The following is a 20,159-nucleotide window of genomic DNA, read 5'->3' as shown; positions in this document are numbered from 1 at the left end:
ATGGATACATGCATACACCTACTCATAGATATGCCATGCATTTCTTTGGATTTGTTTCAACCTCTTGCCATTTATTTGAGAATCCCTACTTTTCAAGTGACTGCAAATGAAGTCATCTCTGGCACGTTTTGGCTGATGCAAGGTAACCAAAACACAAGACAACTTTTAATAAAAATCATTGGTTTCTTTGTTAACGTGCACTGTCAAACATGGGACTTTCACACGTCAGGTAAATATGATAACCAATACACAACAGAAGCAGATGCAGATTGCTTATTAATGTCGTGATAGAACAGTTGTGATTTGAGTAGTAGAAGCGCCCCTGAATTGATACTTATTATATACAGCCTGTAAGATAGTCAAAAATGCATGCTAGGAGAGGAGATGCAAATATAAATGTATTAGAAAAATACATAAAGAGGAGTGATTATGCTTTTATTCATGCAAGGCTAGAAAAAATCCCCATACTGTCGAAAGCATTCATACACCACCAAATGGAAATAAACAATTCTGACATTAAACGAAAAGGTGACGATGCATTTGTATCATCACCTTGAGAAGGATCATCTAGGAATTGAGCCCAAGCCTCAGCACTTAAAACCAGAAACACTCCACTAAAATAGGAGGCCTGTTGGTGCCAACAATTCTCAAAGTTAATGCTTGTTCTGGTTGAGCATTGAACCGAATGCAGGGCTCTTTTGAAAGTGAGGTTTGTGAATCAACAGATACATCCACATGCCAATTATGTTATTGTTTTTAAGAGAATTCACTTTCTTGGAACGAGACTGCATGAACCCATCTTCAGGGCCTGGACAATTTCATGCAAAACGGCAACTCTCAACATTGCAGCCAAGACAATATAACTAGTGTTTCTGCCCGGTTTCGAACCGGGGACTTTTCGCGTGTGAGGCGAACGTGATAACCACTACACTACAGAAACAGATACCTACAGGTGATTCTTCTGTGATGAAACTGCTCAAAACAGACTATTCCAAGGGCATCTGGTTTTAGATTTCTTTCATGCAACCTGCCCGACAGCCCTATCTGAACGCTTGTATATGCCTTGCAAGTTCAGCATTTTTGCAAAATGCTTAAAGAGAAATGTTTCCTATTTGCTCAGGCAGGGCAAGGTTAAAAGCATGAGACTCTAGCAAATAATCATCCACTACTGCAAAGAGAAAATTGATATTGGCTTTGAAATGCATACTTCAAAAGAGCACCAATGAAAGGGCTCGTCCGGGATTTGAACCCGGGACCTCTCGCACCCAAAGCGAGAATCATACCCCTGGACCAACGAGCCGTTGAAAGACCCTCACCTCTGAAAAGGTAATACCAGCTCTAAGCCCGCAATGAAGATCATGCTGGGGTCTTTTTCATGCTTGGTCTGTGAATTCACAGGAAATTCAGTGTCAACTTACCCTTTCTCAAACGATAGCACTATCATTTGTAAGTGTCCCCTTTTATTTTTTCTCAGCATTGGACAAGTCTTACAGGAAGTCAGCAGTTATTTATATATTTCTGCATTGGCTAGAGCCTAAAGAGAAAGAATAAAAAGCTGTTCATAACAACATAAGAAACACATTTTGCCTTTTCTCTCAAATACTTATTCCCTTTGTGCAAATCGGAATGCCAAGGTGAATAGCTGGGCCACAGATTCTGGCTAATTATCTATCTCTTGAATGCAAGAAGCAATAAAAACTGCCTAATGCAGGACTAAAGCATTCCTTGCATAGCCTCTAACATCATAACATAACTGAGCTGCTGGTAACAAGCTAAGCAATGCCTTCCCAAAATGAGAAGTACATGTGCTTATGTGCTTATCCGCTCAATCAGCGCTCGATCAGGCTCGATCAGGCGAGATATAGGAAAGGTGGAAAGGGTCCAAATGGCTGTCCCTTCCTTTTTAGGGTGGGTCCTGCTGACTATCATAGGATTCCTCTTAAGAGTGGCCAGGGTCAGAGGAAAAACTTTCAATGCTTCTTAGTGTTCTCTCCAGAAGCAGGCATTTTCTGTGCCTTTAATTTCAGGCTTTTCCCAGCAGTCTCTGTTCTGCCTATGTAAATTAACAAAAGCAGTGCTTATTCCTCACTTGCTCTAATGTCCTTCCTGTCCACAAAGCTCTGCCTAAGTATGCTTTTTTTCTTTTTCAGGGAAATTCTAAATGGTTTCTCTGTCCACTCTGTGGCAGTAGAATGCTGATTATGATGCCATGTTTTGTGGAATCACCAAGGTACAACTACAGAGGAATATATGAGTCTGAAGGACATGGAACTCTTAGCTAACACATCACAATATGTGATGCTTGCCAACCAAGCACTACATTCTGGTGCGCTGATGATCAGAACATTCTGCTCCTAAAGGAAAGAAAATACCGCTTGATTGAAAATAAAGTCTCTGTTTATATTAACGCTCTCTCTCTCCCTATATCTATCTATCTATCTATCTATCTATCTATCTATCTATCTATCTATCTATCTATCTATCTATCTATCTATCTATCTATCTATCTATCTATCTATCTATCTATCTATCTATATCTCTATCTATCTATCTATCTATCTATCTATCTATCTATCTATCTATCTATCTTTATATATGGATACATGCATACACCTACTCATAGATATGCCATGCATTTCTTTGGATTTGTTTCAACCTCTTGCCATTTATTTGAGAATCCCTACTTTTCAAGTGACTGCAAATGAAGTCATCTCTGGCACGTTTTGGCTGATGCAAGGTAACCAAAACACAAGACAACTTTTAATAAAAATCATTGGTTTCTTTGTTAACGTGCACTGTCAAACATGGGACTTTCACACGTCAGGTAAATATGATAACCAATACACAACAGAAGCAGATGCAGATTGCTTATCAATGTCGTGATAGAACAGTTGTGATTTGAGTAGTAGAAGCGCCCCTGAATTGATACTTATTATATACAGCCTGTAAGATAGTCAAAAATGCATGCTAGGAGAGGAGATGCAAATATAAATGTATTAGAAAAATACATAAAGAGGAGTGATATGCTTTTATTCATGCAAGGCTAGAAAAAATCCCCATACTGTCGAAAGCATTCATACACCACCAAATGGAAATAAACAATTCTGACATTAAACGAAAAGGTGACGATGCATTTGTATCATCACCTTGAGAAGGATCATCTAGGAATTGAGCCCAAGCCTCAGCACTTAAAACCAGAAACACTCCACTAAAATAGGAGGCCTGTTGGTGCCAACAATTCTCAAAGTTAATGCTTGTTCTGGTTGAGCATTGAACCGAATGCAGGGCTCTTTTGAAAGTGAGGTTTGTGAATCAACAGATACATCCACATGCCAATTATGTTATTGTTTTTAAGAGAATTCACTTTCTTGGAACGAGACTGCATGAACCCATCTTCAGGGCCTGGACAATTTCATGCAAAACGGCAACTCTCAACATTGCAGCCAAGACAATATAACTAGTGTTTCTGCCCGGTTTCGAACCGGGGACCTTTCGCGTGTGAGGCGAACGTGATAACCACTACACTACAGAAACAGATACCTACAGGTGATTCTTCTGTGATGAAACTGCTCAAAACAGACTATTCCAAGGGCATCTGGTTTTAGATTTCTTTCATGCAACCTGCCCGACAGCCCTATCTGAACGCTTGTATATGCCTTGCAAGTTCAGCATTTTTGCAAAATGCTTAAAGAGAAATGTTTCCTATTTGCTCAGGCAGGGCAAGGTTAAAAGCATGAGACTCTAGCAAATAATCATCCACTACTGCAAAGAGAAAATTGATATTGGCTTTGAAATGCATACTTCAAAAGAGCACCAATGAAAGGGCTCGTCCGGGATTTGAACCCGGGACCTCTCGCACCCAAAGCGAGAATCATACCCCTAGACCAACAAGCCGTTGAAAGACCCTCTCCTCTGAAAAGGTAATACCAGCTCTAAGCCCGCAATGAAGATCATGCTGGGGTCTTTTTCATGCTTGGTCTGTGAATTCACAGGAAATTCAGTGTCAACTTACCCTTTCTCAAACGATAGTACTATCATTTGTAAGTGTCCCCTTTTATTTTTTCTCAGCATTGGACAAGTCTTACAGGAAGTCAGCAGTTATTTATATATTTCTGCATTGGCTAGAGCCTAAAGAGAAAGAATAAAAAGCTGTTCATAACAACATAAGAAACACATTTTGCCTTTTCTCTCAAATACTTATTCCCTTTGTGCAAATCGGAATGCCAAGGTGAATAGCTGGGCCACAGATTCTGGCTAATTATCTATCTCTTGAATGCAAGAAGCAATAAAAACTGCCTAATGCAGGACTAAAGCATTCCTTGCATAGCCTCTAACACCATAACATAACTGAGCTGCTGGTAACAAGCTAAGCAATGCCTTCCCAAAATGAGAAGTACATGTGCTTATGTGCTTATCCGCTCAATCAGCGCTCAATCAGGCTCGATATAGGAAAGGTGGAAAGGGTCCAAATGGCTTTCCCTTCCTTTTTAGGGTGGGTCCTGCTGACTATCATAGGATTCCTCTTAAGAGTGGCCAGGGTCAGAGGAAAAACTTTCAATGCTTCTTAGTGTTCTCTCCAGAAGCAGGCATTTTCTGTGCCTTTAATTTCAGGCTTTTCCCAGCAGTCTCTGTTCTGCCTATGTAAATTAACAAAAGCAGTGCTTATTCCTCACTTGCTCTAATGTCCTTCCTGTCCACAAAGCTCTGCCTAAGTATGCTTTTTTTCTTTTTCAGGGAAATTCTAAATGGTTTCTCTGTCCACTCTGTGGCAGTAGAATGCTGATTATGATGCCATGTTTTGTGGAATCACCAAGGTACAACTACAGAGGAATATATGAGTCTGAAGGACATGGAACTCTTAGCTAACACATCACAATATGTGATGCTTGCCAACCAAGCACTACATTCTGGTGCGCTGATGATCAGAACATTCTGCTCCTAAAGGAAAGAAAATACCGCTTGATTGAAAATAAAGTCTCTGTTTATATTAACGCTCTCTCTCTCCCTATATCTATCTATCTATCTATCTATCTATCTATCTATCTATCTATCTATCTATCTATCTATCTATCTATCTATCTATCTATCTATCTATCTATCTATCTATCTATCTATCTATCTATCTATATCTCTATCTATCTATCTATCTATCTATCTATCTATCTATCTATCTATCTATCTTTATATATGGATACATGCATACACCTACTCATAGATATGCCATGCATTTCTTTGGATTTGTTTCAACCTCTTGCCATTTATTTGAGAATCCCTACTTTTCAAGTGACTGCAAATGAAGTCATCTCTGGCACGTTTTGGCTGATGCAAGGTAACCAAAACACAAGACAACTTTTAATAAAAATCATTGGTTTCTTTGTTAACGTGCACTGTCAAACATGGGACTTTCACACGTCAGGTAAATATGATAACCAATACACAACAGAAGCAGATGCAGATTGCTTATTAATGTCGTGATAGAACAGTTGTGATTTGAGTAGTAGAAGCGCCCCTGAATTGATACTTATTATATACAGCCTGTAAGATAGTCAAAAATGCATGCTAGGAGAGGAGATGCAAATATAAATGTATTAGAAAAATACATAAAGAGGAGTGATTATGCTTTTATTCATGCAAGGCTAGAAAAAATCCCCATACTGTCGAAAGCATTCATACACCACCAAATGGAAATAAACAATTCTGACATTAAACGAAAAGGTGACGATGCATTTGTATCATCACCTTGAGAAGGATCATCTAGGAATTGAGCCCAAGCCTCAGCACTTAAAACCAGAAACACTCCACTAAAATAGGAGGCCTGTTGGTGCCAACAATTCTCAAAGTTAATGCTTGTTCTGGTTGAGCATTGAACCGAATGCAGGGCTCTTTTGAAAGTGAGGTTTGTGAATCAACAGATACATCCACATGCCAATTATGTTATTGTTTTTAAGAGAATTCACTTTCTTGGAACGAGACTGCATGAACCCATCTTCAGGGCCTGGACAATTTCATGCAAAACGGCAACTCTCAACATTGCAGCCAAGACAATATAACTAGTGTTTCTGCCCGGTTTCGAACCGGGGACTTTTCGCGTGTGAGGCGAACGTGATAACCACTACACTACAGAAACAGATACCTACAGGTGATTCTTCTGTGATGAAACTGCTCAAAACAGACTATTCCAAGGGCATCTGGTTTTAGATTTCTTTCATGCAACCTGCCCGACAGCCCTATCTGAACGCTTGTATATGCCTTGCAAGTTCAGCATTTTTGCAAAATGCTTAAAGAGAAATGTTTCCTATTTGCTCAGGCAGGGCAAGGTTAAAAGCATGAGACTCTAGCAAATAATCATCCACTACTGCAAAGAGAAAATTGATATTGGCTTTGAAATGCATACTTCAAAAGAGCACCAATGAAAGGGCTCGTCCGGGATTTGAACCCGGGACCTCTCGCACCCAAAGCGAGAATCATACCCCTGGACCAACGAGCCGTTGAAAGACCCTCACCTCTGAAAAGGTAATACCAGCTCTAAGCCCGCAATGAAGATCATGCTGGGGTCTTTTTCATGCTTGGTCTGTGAATTCACAGGAAATTCAGTGTCAACTTACCCTTTCTCAAACGATAGCACTATCATTTGTAAGTGTCCCCTTTTATTTTTTCTCAGCATTGGACAAGTCTTACAGGAAGTCAGCAGTTATTTATATATTTCTGCATTGGCTAGAGCCTAAAGAGAAAGAATAAAAAGCTGTTCATAACAACATAAGAAACACATTTTGCCTTTTCTCTCAAATACTTATTCCCTTTGTGCAAATCGGAATGCCAAGGTGAATAGCTGGGCCACAGATTCTGGCTAATTATCTATCTCTTGAATGCAAGAAGCAATAAAAACTGCCTAATGCAGGACTAAAGCATTCCTTGCATAGCCTCTAACATCATAACATAACTGAGCTGCTGGTAACAAGCTAAGCAATGCCTTCCCAAAATGAGAAGTACATGTGCTTATGTGCTTATCCGCTCAATCAGCGCTCGATCAGGCTCGATCAGGCGAGATATAGGAAAGGTGGAAAGGGTCCAAATGGCTGTCCCTTCCTTTTTAGGGTGGGTCCTGCTGACTATCATAGGATTCCTCTTAAGAGTGGCCAGGGTCAGAGGAAAAACTTTCAATGCTTCTTAGTGTTCTCTCCAGAAGCAGGCATTTTCTGTGCCTTTAATTTCAGGCTTTTCCCAGCAGTCTCTGTTCTGCCTATGTAAATTAACAAAAGCAGTGCTTATTCCTCACTTGCTCTAATGTCCTTCCTGTCCACAAAGCTCTGCCTAAGTATGCTTTTTTTCTTTTTCAGGGAAATTCTAAATGGTTTCTCTGTCCACTCTGTGGCAGTAGAATGCTGATTATGATGCCATGTTTTGTGGAATCACCAAGGTACAACTACAGAGGAATATATGAGTCTGAAGGACATGGAACTCTTAGCTAACACATCACAATATGTGATGCTTGCCAACCAAGCACTACATTCTGGTGCGCTGATGATCAGAACATTCTGCTCCTAAAGGAAAGAAAATACCGCTTGATTGAAAATAAAGTCTCTGTTTATATTAACGCTCTCTCTCTCCCTATATCTATCTATCTATCTATCTATCTATCTATCTATCTATCTATCTATCTATCTATCTATCTATCTATCTATCTATCTATCTATCTATCTATCTATCTATCTATCTATCTATATCTCTATCTATCTATCTATCTATCTATCTATCTATCTATCTATCTATCTATCTTTATATATGGATACATGCATACACCTACTCATAGATATGCCATGCATTTCTTTGGATTTGTTTCAACCTCTTGCCATTTATTTGAGAATCCCTACTTTTCAAGTGACTGCAAATGAAGTCATCTCTGGCACGTTTTGGCTGATGCAAGGTAACCAAAACACAAGACAACTTTTAATAAAAATCATTGGTTTCTTTGTTAACGTGCACTGTCAAACATGGGACTTTCACACGTCAGGTAAATATGATAACCAATACACAACAGAAGCAGATGCAGATTGCTTATCAATGTCGTGATAGAACAGTTGTGATTTGAGTAGTAGAAGCGCCCCTGAATTGATACTTATTATATACAGCCTGTAAGATAGTCAAAAATGCATGCTAGGAGAGGAGATGCAAATATAAATGTATTAGAAAAATACATAAAGAGGAGTGATATGCTTTTATTCATGCAAGGCTAGAAAAAATCCCCATACTGTCGAAAGCATTCATACACCACCAAATGGAAATAAACAATTCTGACATTAAACGAAAAGGTGACGATGCATTTGTATCATCACCTTGAGAAGGATCATCTAGGAATTGAGCCCAAGCCTCAGCACTTAAAACCAGAAACACTCCACTAAAATAGGAGGCCTGTTGGTGCCAACAATTCTCAAAGTTAATGCTTGTTCTGGTTGAGCATTGAACCGAATGCAGGGCTCTTTTGAAAGTGAGGTTTGTGAATCAACAGATACATCCACATGCCAATTATGTTATTGTTTTTAAGAGAATTCACTTTCTTGGAACGAGACTGCATGAACCCATCTTCAGGGCCTGGACAATTTCATGCAAAACGGCAACTCTCAACATTGCAGCCAAGACAATATAACTAGTGTTTCTGCCCGGTTTCGAACCGGGGACCTTTCGCGTGTGAGGCGAACGTGATAACCACTACACTACAGAAACAGATACCTACAGGTGATTCTTCTGTGATGAAACTGCTCAAAACAGACTATTCCAAGGGCATCTGGTTTTAGATTTCTTTCATGCAACCTGCCCGACAGCCCTATCTGAACGCTTGTATATGCCTTGCAAGTTCAGCATTTTTGCAAAATGCTTAAAGAGAAATGTTTCCTATTTGCTCAGGCAGGGCAAGGTTAAAAGCATGAGACTCTAGCAAATAATCATCCACTACTGCAAAGAGAAAATTGATATTGGCTTTGAAATGCATACTTCAAAAGAGCACCAATGAAAGGGCTCGTCCGGGATTTGAACCCGGGACCTCTCGCACCCAAAGCGAGAATCATACCCCTAGACCAACAAGCCGTTGAAAGACCCTCTCCTCTGAAAAGGTAATACCAGCTCTAAGCCCGCAATGAAGATCATGCTGGGGTCTTTTTCATGCTTGGTCTGTGAATTCACAGGAAATTCAGTGTCAACTTACCCTTTCTCAAACGATAGTACTATCATTTGTAAGTGTCCCCTTTTATTTTTTCTCAGCATTGGACAAGTCTTACAGGAAGTCAGCAGTTATTTATATATTTCTGCATTGGCTAGAGCCTAAAGAGAAAGAATAAAAAGCTGTTCATAACAACATAAGAAACACATTTTGCCTTTTCTCTCAAATACTTATTCCCTTTGTGCAAATCGGAATGCCAAGGTGAATAGCTGGGCCACAGATTCTGGCTAATTATCTATCTCTTGAATGCAAGAAGCAATAAAAACTGCCTAATGCAGGACTAAAGCATTCCTTGCATAGCCTCTAACACCATAACATAACTGAGCTGCTGGTAACAAGCTAAGCAATGCCTTCCCAAAATGAGAAGTACATGTGCTTATGTGCTTATCCGCTCAATCAGCGCTCAATCAGGCTCGATATAGGAAAGGTGGAAAGGGTCCAAATGGCTTTCCCTTCCTTTTTAGGGTGGGTCCTGCTGACTATCATAGGATTCCTCTTAAGAGTGGCCAGGGTCAGAGGAAAAACTTTCAATGCTTCTTAGTGTTCTCTCCAGAAGCAGGCATTTTCTGTGCCTTTAATTTCAGGCTTTTCCCAGCAGTCTCTGTTCTGCCTATGTAAATTAACAAAAGCAGTGCTTATTCCTCACTTGCTCTAATGTCCTTCCTGTCCACAAAGCTCTGCCTAAGTATGCTTTTTTTCTTTTTCAGGGAAATTCTAAATGGTTTCTCTGTCCACTCTGTGGCAGTAGAATGCTGATTATGATGCCATGTTTTGTGGAATCACCAAGGTACAACTACAGAGGAATATATGAGTCTGAAGGACATGGAACTCTTAGCTAACACATCACAATATGTGATGCTTGCCAACCAAGCACTACATTCTGGTGCGCTGATGATCAGAACATTCTGCTCCTAAAGGAAAGAAAATACCGCTTGATTGAAAATAAAGTCTCTGTTTATATTAACGCTCTCTCTCTCCCTATATCTATCTATCTATCTATCTATCTATCTATCTATCTATCTATCTATCTATCTATCTATCTATCTATCTATCTATCTATCTATCTATCTATCTATCTATCTATCTATCTATCTATCTATATCTCTATCTATCTATCTATCTATCTATCTATCTATCTATCTATCTATCTATCTTTATATATGGATACATGCATACACCTACTCATAGATATGCCATGCATTTCTTTGGATTTGTTTCAACCTCTTGCCATTTATTTGAGAATCCCTACTTTTCAAGTGACTGCAAATGAAGTCATCTCTGGCACGTTTTGGCTGATGCAAGGTAACCAAAACACAAGACAACTTTTAATAAAAATCATTGGTTTCTTTGTTAACGTGCACTGTCAAACATGGGACTTTCACACGTCAGGTAAATATGATAACCAATACACAACAGAAGCAGATGCAGATTGCTTATCAATGTCGTGATAGAACAGTTGTGATTTGAGTAGTAGAAGCGCCCCTGAATTGATACTTATTATATACAGCCTGTAAGATAGTCAAAAATGCATGCTAGGAGAGGAGATGCAAATATAAATGTATTAGAAAAATACATAAAGAGGAGTGATATGCTTTTATTCATGCAAGGCTAGAAAAAATCCCCATACTGTCGAAAGCATTCATACACCACCAAATGGAAATAAACAATTCTGACATTAAACGAAAAGGTGACGATGCATTTGTATCATCACCTTGAGAAGGATCATCTAGGAATTGAGCCCAAGCCTCAGCACTTAAAACCAGAAACACTCCACTAAAATAGGAGGCCTGTTGGTGCCAACAATTCTCAAAGTTAATGCTTGTTCTGGTTGAGCATTGAACCGAATGCAGGGCTCTTTTGAAAGTGAGGTTTGTGAATCAACAGATACATCCACATGCCAATTATGTTATTGTTTTTAAGAGAATTCACTTTCTTGGAACGAGACTGCATGAACCCATCTTCAGGGCCTGGACAATTTCATGCAAAACGGCAACTCTCAACATTGCAGCCAAGACAATATAACTAGTGTTTCTGCCCGGTTTCGAACCGGGGACCTTTCGCGTGTGAGGCGAACGTGATAACCACTACACTACAGAAACAGATACCTACAGGTGATTCTTCTGTGATGAAACTGCTCAAAACAGACTATTCCAAGGGCATCTGGTTTTAGATTTCTTTCATGCAACCTGCCCGACAGCCCTATCTGAACGCTTGTATATGCCTTGCAAGTTCAGCATTTTTGCAAAATGCTTAAAGAGAAATGTTTCCTATTTGCTCAGGCAGGGCAAGGTTAAAAGCATGAGACTCTAGCAAATAATCATCCACTACTGCAAAGAGAAAATTGATATTGGCTTTGAAATGCATACTTCAAAAGAGCACCAATGAAAGGGCTCGTCCGGGATTTGAACCCGGGACCTCTCGCACCCAAAGCGAGAATCATACCCCTAGACCAACAAGCCGTTGAAAGACCCTCTCCTCTGAAAAGGTAATACCAGCTCTAAGCCCGCAATGAAGATCATGCTGGGGTCTTTTTCATGCTTGGTCTGTGAATTCACAGGAAATTCAGTGTCAACTTACCCTTTCTCAAACGATAGTACTATCATTTGTAAGTGTCCCCTTTTATTTTTTCTCAGCATTGGACAAGTCTTACAGGAAGTCAGCAGTTATTTATATATTTCTGCATTGGCTAGAGCCTAAAGAGAAAGAATAAAAAGCTGTTCATAACAACATAAGAAACACATTTTGCCTTTTCTCTCAAATACTTATTCCCTTTGTGCAAATCGGAATGCCAAGGTGAATAGCTGGGCCACAGATTCTGGCTAATTATCTATCTCTTGAATGCAAGAAGCAATAAAAACTGCCTAATGCAGGACTAAAGCATTCCTTGCATAGCCTCTAACACCATAACATAACTGAGCTGCTGGTAACAAGCTAAGCAATGCCTTCCCAAAATGAGAAGTACATGTGCTTATGTGCTTATCCGCTCAATCAGCGCTCAATCAGGCTCGATATAGGAAAGGTGGAAAGGGTCCAAATGGCTTTCCCTTCCTTTTTAGGGTGGGTCCTGCTGACTATCATAGGATTCCTCTTAAGAGTGGCCAGGGTCAGAGGAAAAACTTTCAATGCTTCTTAGTGTTCTCTCCAGAAGCAGGCATTTTCTGTGCCTTTAATTTCAGGCTTTTCCCAGCAGTCTCTGTTCTGCCTATGTAAATTAACAAAAGCAGTGCTTATTCCTCACTTGCTCTAATGTCCTTCCTGTCCACAAAGCTCTGCCTAAGTATGCTTTTTTTCTTTTTCAGGGAAATTCTAAATGGTTTCTCTGTCCACTCTGTGGCAGTAGAATGCTGATTATGATGCCATGTTTTGTGGAATCACCAAGGTACAACTACAGAGGAATATATGAGTCTGAAGGACATGGAACTCTTAGCTAACACATCACAATATGTGATGCTTGCCAACCAAGCACTACATTCTGGTGCGCTGATGATCAGAACATTCTGCTCCTAAAGGAAAGAAAATACCGCTTGATTGAAAATAAAGTCTCTGTTTATATTAACGCTCTCTCTCTCCCTATATCTATCTATCTATCTATCTATCTATCTATCTATCTATCTATCTATCTATCTATCTATCTATCTATCTATCTATCTATCTATCTATCTATCTATCTATCTATCTATCTATCTATCTATCTATATCTCTATCTATCTATCTATCTATCTATCTATCTATCTATCTATCTATCTATCTATCTATCTATCTATCTATCTATCTTTATATATGGATACATGCATACACCTACTCATAGATATGCCATGCATTTCTTTGGATTTGTTTCAACCTCTTGCCATTTATTTGAGAATCCCTACTTTTCAAGTGACTGCAAATGAAGTCATCTCTGGCACGTTTTGGCTGATGCAAGGTAACCAAAACACAAGACAACTTTTAATAAAAATCATTGGTTTCTTTGTTAACGTGCACTGTCAAACATGGGACTTTCACACGTCAGGTAAATATGATAACCAATACACAACAGAAGCAGATGCAGATTGCTTATTAATGTCGTGATAGAACAGTTGTGATTTGAGTAGTAGAAGCGCCCCTGAATTGATACTTATTATATACAGCCTGTAAGATAGTCAAAAATGCATGCTAGGAGAGGAGATGCAAATATAAATGTATTAGAAAAATACATAAAGAGGAGTGATATGCTTTTATTCATGCAAGGCTAGAAAAAATCCCCATACTGTCGAAAGCATTCATACACCACCAAATGGAAATAAACAATTCTGACATTAAACGAAAAGGTGACGATGCATTTGTATCATCACCTTGAGAAGGATCATCTAGGAATTGAGCCCAAGCCTCAGCACTTAAAACCAGAAACACTCCACTAAAATAGGAGGCCTGTTGGTGCCAACAATTCTCAAAGTTAATGCTTGTTCTGGTTGAGCATTGAACCGAATGCAGGGCTCTTTTGAAAGTGAGGTTTGTGAATCAACAGATACATCCACATGCCAATTATGTTATTGTTTTTAAGAGAATTCACTTTCTTGGAACGAGACTGCATGAACCCATCTTCAGGGCCTGGACAATTTCATGCAAAACGGCAACTCTCAACATTGCAGCCAAGACAATATAACTAGTGTTTCTGCCCGGTTTCGAACCGGGGACTTTTCGCGTGTGAGGCGAACGTGATAACCACTACACTACAGAAACAGATACCTACAGGTGATTCTTCTGTGATGAAACTGCTCAAAACAGACTATTCCAAGGGCATCTGGTTTTAGATTTCTTTCATGCAACCTGCCCGACAGCCCTATCTGAACGCTTGTATATGCCTTGCAAGTTCAGCATTTTTGCAAAATGCTTAAAGAGAAATGTTTCCTATTTGCTCAGGCAGGGCAAGGTTAAAAGCATGAGACTCTAGCAAATAATCATCCACTACTGCAAAGAGAAAATTGATATTGACTTTGAAATGCATACTTCAAAAGAGCACCAATGAAAGGGCTCGTCCGGGATTTGAACCCGGGACCTCTCGCACCCAAAGCGAGAATCATACCCCTAGACCAACGAGCCGTTGAAAGACCCTCACCTCTGAAAAGGTAATACCAGCTCTAAGCCCGCAATGAAGATCATGCTGGGGTCTTTTTCATGCTTGGTCTGTGAATTCACAGGAAATTCAGTGTCAACTTACCCTTTCTCAAACGATAGCACTATCATTTGTAAGTGTCCCCTTTTATTTTTTCTCAGCATTGGACAAGTCTTACAGGAAGTCAGCAGTTATTTATATATTTCTGGATTGGCTAGAGCCTAAAGAGAAAGAATAAAAAGCTGTTCATAACAACATAAGAAACACATTTTGCCTTTTCTCTCAAATACTTATTCCCTTTGTGCAAATCGGAATGCCAAGGTGAATAGCTGGGCCACAGATTCTGGCTAATTATCTATCTCTTGAATGCAAGAAGCAATAAAAACTGCCTAATGCAGGACTAAAGCATTCCTTGCATAGCCTCTAACATCATAACATAACTGAGCTGCTGGTAACAAGCTAAGCAATGCCTTCCCAAAATGAGAAGTACATGTGCTTATGTGCTTATCCGCTCAATCAGCGCTCGATCAGGCTCGATCAGGCGAGATATAGGAAAGGTGGAAAGGGTCCAAATGGCTGTCCCTTCCTTTTTAGGGTGGGTCCTGCTGACTATCATAGGATTCCTCTTAAGAGTGGCCAGGGTCAGAGGAAAAACTTTCAATGCTTCTTAGTGTTCTCTCCAGAAGCAGGCATTTTCTGTGCCTTTAATTTCAGGCTTTTCCCAGCAGTCTCTGTTCTGCCTATGTAAATTAACAAAAGCAGTGCTTATTCCTCACTTGCTCTAATGTCCTTCCTGTCCACAAAGCTCTGCCTAAGTATGCTTTTTTTCTTTTTCAGGGAAATTCTAAATGGTTTCTCTGTCCACTCTGTGGCAGTAGAATGCTGATTATGATGCCATGTTTTGTGGAATCACCAAGGTACAACTACAGAGGAATATATGAGTCTGAAGGACATGGAACTCTTAGCTAACACATCACAATATGTGATGCTTGCCAACCAAGCACTACATTCTGGTGCGCTGATGATCAGAACATTCTGCTCCTAAAGGAAAGAAAATACCGCTTGATTGAAAATAAAGTCTCTGTTTATATTAACGCTCTCTCTCTCCCTATATCTATCTATCTATCTATCTATCTATCTATCTATCTATCTATCTATCTATCTATCTATCTATCTATCTATCTATCTATCTATCTATCTATCTATCTATCTATCTATCTATCTATCTATCTATCTATCTATCTATCTATCTATCTATCTATCTATCTATATCTCTATCTATCTATCTATCTATCTATCTATCTATCTATCTATCTATCTATCTATCTATCTATCTATCTATCTATCTATCTATCTATCTTTATATATGGATACATGCATACACCTACTCATAGATATGCCATGCATTTCTTTGGATTTGTTTCAACCTCTTGCCATTTATTTGAGAATCCCTACTTTTCAAGTGACTGCAAATGAAGTCATCTCTGGCACGTTTTGGCTGATGCAAGGTAACCAAAACACAAGACAACTTTTAATAAAAATCATTGGTTTCTTTGTTAACGTGCACTGTCAAACATGGGACTTTCACACGTCAGGTAAATATGATAACCAATACACAACAGAAGCAGATGCAGATTGCTTATCAATGTCGTGATAGAACAGTTGTGATTTGAGTAGTAGAAGCGCCCCTGAATTGATACTTATTATATACAGCCTGTAAGATAGTCAAAAATGCATGCTAGGAGAGGAGATGCAAATATAAATGTATTAGAAAAATACATAAAGAGGAGTGATATGCTTTTATTCATGCAAGGCTAGAAAAAATCCCCATACTGTCGAAAGCATTCATACACCACCAAATGGAAATAAACAATTCTGACATTAAACGAAAAGGTGACGATGCATTTGTATCATCACCTTGAGAAGGATCATCTAGGAATTGAGCCCAAGCCTCAGCACTTAAAACCAGAAACACTCCACTAAAATAGGAGGCCTGTTGGTGCCAACAATTCTCAAAGTTAATGCTTGTTCTGGTTGAGCATTGAACCGAATGCAGGGCTCTTTTGAAAGTGAGGTTTGTGAATCAACAGATACATCCACATGCCAATTATGTTATTGTTTTTAAGAGAATTCACTTTCTTGGAACGAGACTGCATGAACCCATCTTCAGGGCCTGGACAATTTCATGCAAAACGGCAACTCTCAACATTGCAGCCAAGACAATATAACTAGTGTTTCTGCCCGGTTTCGAACCGGGGACCTTTCGCGTGTGAGGCGAACGTGATAACCACTACACTACAGAAACAGATACCTACAGGTGATTCTTCTGTGATGAAACTGCTCAAAACAGACTATTCCAAGGGCATCTGGTTTTAGATTTCTTTCATGCAACCTGCCCGACAGCCCTATCTGAACGCTTGTATATGCCTTGCAAGTTCAGCATTTTTGCAAAATGCTTAAAGAGAAATGTTTCCTATTTGCTCAGGCAGGGCAAGGTTAAAAGCATGAGACTCTAGCAAATAATCATCCACTACTGCAAAGAGAAAATTGATATTGGCTTTGAAATGCATACTTCAAAAGAGCACCAATGAAAGGGCTCGTCCGGGATTTGAACCCGGGACCTCTCGCACCCAAAGCGAGAATCATACCCCTAGACCAACAAGCCGTTGAAAGACCCTCTCCTCTGAAAAGGTAATACCAGCTCTAAGCCCGCAATGAAGATCATGCTGGGGTCTTTTTCATGCTTGGTCTGTGAATTCACAGGAAATTCAGTGTCAACTTACCCTTTCTCAAACGATAGTACTATCATTTGTAAGTGTCCCCTTTTATTTTTTCTCAGCATTGGACAAGTCTTACAGGAAGTCAGCAGTTATTTATATATTTCTGCATTGGCTAGAGCCTAAAGAGAAAGAATAAAAAGCTGTTCATAACAACATAAGAAACACATTTTGCCTTTTCTCTCAAATACTTATTCCCTTTGTGCAAATCGGAATGCCAAGGTGAATAGCTGGGCCACAGATTCTGGCTAATTATCTATCTCTTGAATGCAAGAAGCAATAAAAACTGCCTAATGCAGGACTAAAGCATTCCTTGCATAGCCTCTAACATCATAACATAACTGAGCTGCTGGTAACAAGCTAAGCAATGCCTTCCCAAAATGAGAAGTACATGTGCTTATGTGCTTATCCGCTCAATCAGCGCTCAATCAGGCTCGATATAGGAAAGGTGGAAAGGGTCCAAATGGCTTTCCCTTCCTTTTTAGGGTGGGTCCTGCTGACTATCATAGGATTCCTCTTAAGAGTGGCCAGGGTCAGAGGAAAAACTTTCAATGCTTCTTAGTGTTCTCTCCAGAAGCAGGCATTTTCTGTGCCTTTAATTTCAGGCTTTTCCCAGCAGTCTCTGTTCTGCCTATGTAAATTAACAAAAGCAGTGCTTATTCCTCACTTGCTCTAATGTCCTTCCTGTCCACAAAGCTCTGCCTAAGTATGCTTTTTTTCTTTTTCAGGGAAATTCTAAATGGTTTCTCTGTCCACTCTGTGGCAGTAGAATGCTGATTATGATGCCATGTTTTGTGGAATCACCAAGGTACAACTACAGAGGAATATATGAGTCTGAAGGACATGGAACTCTTAGCTAACACATCACAATATGTGATGCTTGCCAACCAAGCACTACATTCTGGTGCGCTGATGATCAGAACATTCTGCTCCTAAAGGAAAGAAAATACCGCTTGATTGAAAATAAAGTCTCTGTTTATATTAACGCTCTCTCTCTCCCTATATCTATCTATCTATCTATCTATCTATCTATCTATCTATCTATCTATCTATCTATCTATCTATCTATCTATCTATCTATCTATCTATCTATCTATCTATCTATCTATCTATCTATCTATCTATCTATCTATCTATCTATCTATCTATCTATCTATCTATCTATCTATCTATCTATCTATCTATCTATCTATCTATATCTCTATCTATCTATCTATCTATCTATCTATCTATCTATCTATCTATCTATCTATCTATCTATCTATCTATCTATCTATCTATCTATCTTTATATTCACTGAAAAAACCATAGGTTATAGACCATATATAGTTAGGAATTAGCATTTACAAAACCTTGAAAATTCACTGAAAAAACCATAGGTTATAGACCATATATAGTTAGGAATTAGCATTTAAAAAACCTTATTTTACTCACACAAAACCATTGAAATTCCATATATAGTTAGTTGCACTAACTATATATTGCGCACCCGCAATCCACTGCTGATGATGTCACATATTACATCATTCATGACATGGTCAGTGACATCACTGATGACATCACTGATGACATCTCAAATGACATCACTGGTGACATCACTGATGACATCTCATTTGACATCAATGACCACATCACTGATGATATCATTCATGTGACAATACAATGCATCTCCTCACATTTTAATATAACCTCTGTTTCACCCAGTGTTAAAAACAGAGTATAATTTTTGAAACCATTGACACACCAATACTAGTTACTACATACGTACTCACTGATTCCTACGTCTACACACACATTCACTCATTCACCCATACAATCATTCATACATACAATCACTCATGTTTACAACACAATCATATGCACTCATACACCTATACAGACACTCACACTCTGCCACTCATCCATGGAGTTACTCACACACCTAGTCAGTCCTGTAAAGAATCAATCACACTTCCATTTTCTACTCTATACAGTTAAACATAGAGCACCTTACGTTTTCAACCATATACTAACACATACTTACTCTCTTATACAATCATTGATACAAGTACACATTGATCTGTACAGAGTCACACACCTCCCATCCAGCCACACACACACTCAGTCTCCCATGCAAATACTTGGGCAATCAATCAATAACCCATATAGTTACTCATATAGCTACTGATCAACACATGCAGCAGTTTACAGAACAACAGACATAATGATGCACAAATTAAGACAGTTTAGTCACTAACCCATGCACTCAGTGAGACACATTTAATCACTCACTCATACATTCAGTCATGCACCTACTAAATCCTTCGTCCAGACACTTATACATCCACTCATTCTTCAATATGTAAGACATATTTTAACTTTACAGAAACATAGTCACTGGATGTTGTCATCAGTGATGTCATCAGTGATGTCATTTGAGATGTCATCAGTGATGTCATCAGTGATGTCACTGACCATGTCATGAATGATGTAATATGTGACATCATCAGCAGTGGATTGCGGGTGCGCAATATATAGTTAGTGCAACTAACTATATATGGAATTTCAATGGTTTTGTGTGAGTAAAATAAGGTTTTTTAAATGCTAATTCCTAACTATATATGGTCTATAACCTATGGTTTTTTCAGTGAATTTTCAAGGTTTTGTAAATGCTAATTCCTAACTATATATGGTCTATAACCTATGGTTTTTTCAGTGAATTTCAATGGTTTTTTAATAGCAAATATCATAAGCTGTCGAATGTCAAGTACGTGGTAAGAATTTCTTTTTTCGTCTTTATGCACACTGATCTGCTTTGATTGCTGCCCCCCACCCCTCATTTCTATTAGGAGTACTCTCTCTTTGCAGATAGTGAAGGGTAGTTAACGCAGCCCTTTCCCCCTTTGTAATCCGTCGTGCCTGCTTCTCTCTCCATTTGATTGATTGTTCTCTTTGGTTCATTCTCTATTTACAAACAAGCACAGAGTCGCAATACTCTGTTTAGTCTTTGCAGATAGCGAAAAATCGTGTAAAAAAACAAAAGGAATCGAGCAAAATCAGTAGGCCACTAATGGAATCTCTTTTGACCTCGCTAAAA

At 39.1% G+C, this 20,159-nt stretch overlaps 14 non-coding genes across 14 annotated transcripts; all 14 read right to left on the bottom strand.

The window, feature by feature from the left end:
* Nucleotides 1–867: 867 nt before the first annotated feature.
* TRNAV-CAC (transfer RNA valine (anticodon CAC)) lies at nucleotides 868–940 on the bottom strand. The gene has a single exon. It is a non-coding gene; the product is annotated as a tRNA-Val (tRNA).
* A 288-nt stretch (nucleotides 941–1,228) lies between these two features.
* TRNAP-UGG (transfer RNA proline (anticodon UGG)) lies at nucleotides 1,229–1,300 on the bottom strand. The gene has a single exon. It is a non-coding gene; the product is annotated as a tRNA-Pro (tRNA).
* Nucleotides 1,301–3,461: 2,161 nt separating this feature from the next.
* Nucleotides 3,462–3,534, bottom strand: TRNAV-CAC (transfer RNA valine (anticodon CAC)). Its single transcript has one exon. It is a non-coding gene; the product is annotated as a tRNA-Val (tRNA).
* A 288-nt stretch (nucleotides 3,535–3,822) lies between these two features.
* Nucleotides 3,823–3,894, bottom strand: TRNAP-UGG (transfer RNA proline (anticodon UGG)). The gene has a single exon. It is a non-coding gene; the product is annotated as a tRNA-Pro (tRNA).
* A 2,160-nt stretch (nucleotides 3,895–6,054) lies between these two features.
* TRNAV-CAC (transfer RNA valine (anticodon CAC)) lies at nucleotides 6,055–6,127 on the bottom strand. Its single transcript has one exon. It is a non-coding gene; the product is annotated as a tRNA-Val (tRNA).
* Nucleotides 6,128–6,415: 288 nt separating this feature from the next.
* TRNAP-UGG (transfer RNA proline (anticodon UGG)) lies at nucleotides 6,416–6,487 on the bottom strand. The gene has a single exon. It is a non-coding gene; the product is annotated as a tRNA-Pro (tRNA).
* Nucleotides 6,488–8,648: 2,161 nt separating this feature from the next.
* On the bottom strand, nucleotides 8,649–8,721 carry TRNAV-CAC (transfer RNA valine (anticodon CAC)). Its single transcript has one exon. It is a non-coding gene; the product is annotated as a tRNA-Val (tRNA).
* Nucleotides 8,722–9,009: 288 nt separating this feature from the next.
* On the bottom strand, nucleotides 9,010–9,081 carry TRNAP-UGG (transfer RNA proline (anticodon UGG)). Its single transcript has one exon. It is a non-coding gene; the product is annotated as a tRNA-Pro (tRNA).
* Nucleotides 9,082–11,240: 2,159 nt separating this feature from the next.
* TRNAV-CAC (transfer RNA valine (anticodon CAC)) lies at nucleotides 11,241–11,313 on the bottom strand. The gene has a single exon. It is a non-coding gene; the product is annotated as a tRNA-Val (tRNA).
* Nucleotides 11,314–11,601: 288 nt separating this feature from the next.
* On the bottom strand, nucleotides 11,602–11,673 carry TRNAP-UGG (transfer RNA proline (anticodon UGG)). Its single transcript has one exon. It is a non-coding gene; the product is annotated as a tRNA-Pro (tRNA).
* A 2,187-nt stretch (nucleotides 11,674–13,860) lies between these two features.
* Nucleotides 13,861–13,933, bottom strand: TRNAV-CAC (transfer RNA valine (anticodon CAC)). Its single transcript has one exon. It is a non-coding gene; the product is annotated as a tRNA-Val (tRNA).
* Nucleotides 13,934–14,221: 288 nt separating this feature from the next.
* TRNAP-UGG (transfer RNA proline (anticodon UGG)) lies at nucleotides 14,222–14,293 on the bottom strand. Its single transcript has one exon. It is a non-coding gene; the product is annotated as a tRNA-Pro (tRNA).
* Nucleotides 14,294–16,538: 2,245 nt separating this feature from the next.
* TRNAV-CAC (transfer RNA valine (anticodon CAC)) lies at nucleotides 16,539–16,611 on the bottom strand. Its single transcript has one exon. It is a non-coding gene; the product is annotated as a tRNA-Val (tRNA).
* A 288-nt stretch (nucleotides 16,612–16,899) lies between these two features.
* On the bottom strand, nucleotides 16,900–16,971 carry TRNAP-UGG (transfer RNA proline (anticodon UGG)). The gene has a single exon. It is a non-coding gene; the product is annotated as a tRNA-Pro (tRNA).
* Nucleotides 16,972–20,159: the final 3,188 nt, after the last annotated feature.

Source organism: Lissotriton helveticus, chromosome 8 (assembly GCF_964261635.1).
Source record: "Lissotriton helveticus chromosome 8, aLisHel1.1, whole genome shotgun sequence".
Taxonomy (NCBI): Eukaryota; Metazoa; Chordata; class Amphibia; order Caudata; family Salamandridae; genus Lissotriton; species Lissotriton helveticus.
Note: the sequence above shows the minus strand (reverse complement) of the source record. Positions and strands in the feature narration are given on the sequence as shown.